Source organism: Echinops telfairi, unplaced genomic scaffold (assembly GCF_000313985.2).
Source record: "Echinops telfairi isolate 266 unplaced genomic scaffold, ASM31398v2 ScPeMD7_655;HRSCAF=1070, whole genome shotgun sequence".
Classification (NCBI taxonomy): Eukaryota; Metazoa; Chordata; class Mammalia; order Afrosoricida; family Tenrecidae; genus Echinops; species Echinops telfairi.
In genome coordinates this window covers 17,810,622-17,813,123 of record NW_022104553.1, presented here as the reverse complement: position 1 = coordinate 17,813,123, position 2,502 = coordinate 17,810,622, and positions in this window count along the sequence as shown.

The following is a 2,502-nucleotide window of genomic DNA, read 5'->3' as shown; positions in this document are numbered from 1 at the left end:
CCACTGGCCCAGGTCCTCCCAGAACAGGGCCGGACCGAGGGATAGCCTGGGGAAGGGAGAGGGATTGATTTGCCACCGTTGTCGCCGTTGTGGTTAGCAGCTGTGAGTGGTTTCTGGCTCACAGCCAGCCCAGGTGTGCGGGTTAGGGCCCTCCACTGGGTTTCCCAGGCTGCGACCTTCATGAAGCAGGTCAGCTACCTGTCTTCAAGGCACCATGGGGTGGCTTCAACTCATCAACCTTGGAGGTGGTCAATCAACTCATTGCCATTGAGTCAGTGATGACTCGCAGTGACCCTACAGGACAAGGTAAAACTGCACCTGTCGGTTTCTGAAGGTGTAACTCTTTATGGGAGTCGAACGCCTCCTCTTTCTCCCTTCGAGGGGCTGGTGGTTTGGAACTGCCCACTTGGTGGGCAGCTGGTAACCACTCCACCACCAGGGCTCCTGGTAGGGAAACCCAAATGTGACACCACCCACGGGAAGCAGTCGCCCATAATTTCCAAACCATTCCTTTCCAGTGTTCATAGTGATATAGAGGATGATGATCCTGCTGGCCACCAAACTATTAAACATATAACACAATTTAAGACTTTGTTAAAAATGCAAACGGTTACAGCCCCCGTATAGTGAAATTTCCCTTGATGCTGAATTGGCAGGATGTCCTGACTCAGGAAGAAGTAGGCAAGCGTGAGTGGGGGTGCAGGGGACCGGGGCGACTGGCGCCGGAGAAATGTAGGTGGACACGGTTTCCTAATGACCATTGCAAAACCGGCCTTCTCACAATATCAGTTATCTCCTGTGACCATTGTAAAACCTGCTAACCTCTTCCTGTGATCATTGTCACACAACAAAACCCAACACCAGTTTCTTGTCACATCGTCCAAGGTAAAGGAACTTGCTTGCTCAGGACTGAAAGCTGAAACAGCTCAGAGGAGACACCTGGCTGTACTGCTTCTGCAGGCGTGTGCGGAAGTCAGCCTAGCAGTTCTTGAATCAGCCTGGTCTCTGTGTTTGGCTAATACAGTGACGAGCTTCTCGGATCCTTGGCAGCCAAGAGAAGTCTCACTATTGAATCCTTCTTCTTGCTCTGCAATGGTTTCAAGACAAGTCCCCAAGCTCCCTCTCCCCAAATACACTAGCCTGGCCTTCTTAAATCTGGACTCTTTCCCCACCTCACCGCCTCACATCTGGTCCTGAGAGCAAGCCTTTTGTGGTTAAACCTAGACTCTCAAGGAGCGTTCAGTGAGCAGACCGCAGGAGGGATGGCCTTCCTCCCCCAGCTCCCAGAAATCCAGAGAGAGCCAGGACTGAGCAGGGGACTGGACTTGAACCTGAAGTGGACCACCCCTCTGTCTTCTAATTGCCCCTGCCCCATTATTGGACTCACCAAGACACAGAAGGGGGGTGGGCATAGGAGACATGGCGCAGCCCCAAGAGTCAGGCCTGTGCTGAAGCTGTTCGTGTTCAGGGTGCCGCAGCAAACACGGTGAGTTCGTGGGACTGGCCGAGACCCTGTCTTGGGTGTCTTCATCAATGCCCCTGTCAAAGGGAAGAGCTCCCTTCCCTCCACCCCAGTTATTTTTACTCTTCCTCCAAAAGAGGTAGTTGGTGGAAGGGCATGTGGGTCAGCTTAGCAACCGACAAATGCTTTATGGAGGAATGCTTCAAATGAAGCTGGGCTTGTTTTAAAAAAAAAAGCATTTTATTGGGGGCTCATACAACTCTTATCACAATCCGTACAAACATCCATTGAGTCAAGCACATTTGTACATTTGTTGTCCTCATCATTCTCAAAACATTTGCTTTCTACTTGAGCCTTTGGTATCAGCTCCTCATTTTTACCCCCCCTCCCCACCTCCACCTCCACACCCTGATCATGAACCCTTGATAATTTATAAATTATCATTATTTTGTCTTGTCTTACACTGTTCAACATCTCCCTTCACCCACTTTTCTGTTGTCGATCCCTCAGGGAGGGGTTATATGTAGATCCTTGTAATCAGTTCCCCCTTTCTACTCCACCTTCCCTCCACCCTCTCGGTTTCACCACTCTCACCACTGGTTCTGAAGGGGTCATCTGTCCTGGATTCCCTGTGTTTCCAGTTCCTATCTGTACCCGTGTACATCCTCTGGTCTAGCCAGATATGTTAGGTAGATTTGGGATCATGATAGTTGGCAGGGGTGTGAGAAGCATTTAAGAACTAGAGGAAAGATGTTATGTTTCATCAGTGCTACACTGTACCCTGACTGGCTCATCTCCCTGCAACCTTTCTGTAAGGGGATGTCCAGTGGCCTACAGATGGGCTTTGGGTCTCCATTCCACTCTCCCCCTCATTCACAATGATATGATTGTTTTTTCTTTGATTACCCGATACCCGATCCCATGGACACCTCGTGATCACACAGAATGGTGTGCTTCTTCCATGTGGGCTTTGTTGCCTCTCAGCTAGATGGCCGCTTGTTTATCATCAAGCCTTTAGGATCCCAGATGCTATATCTTTG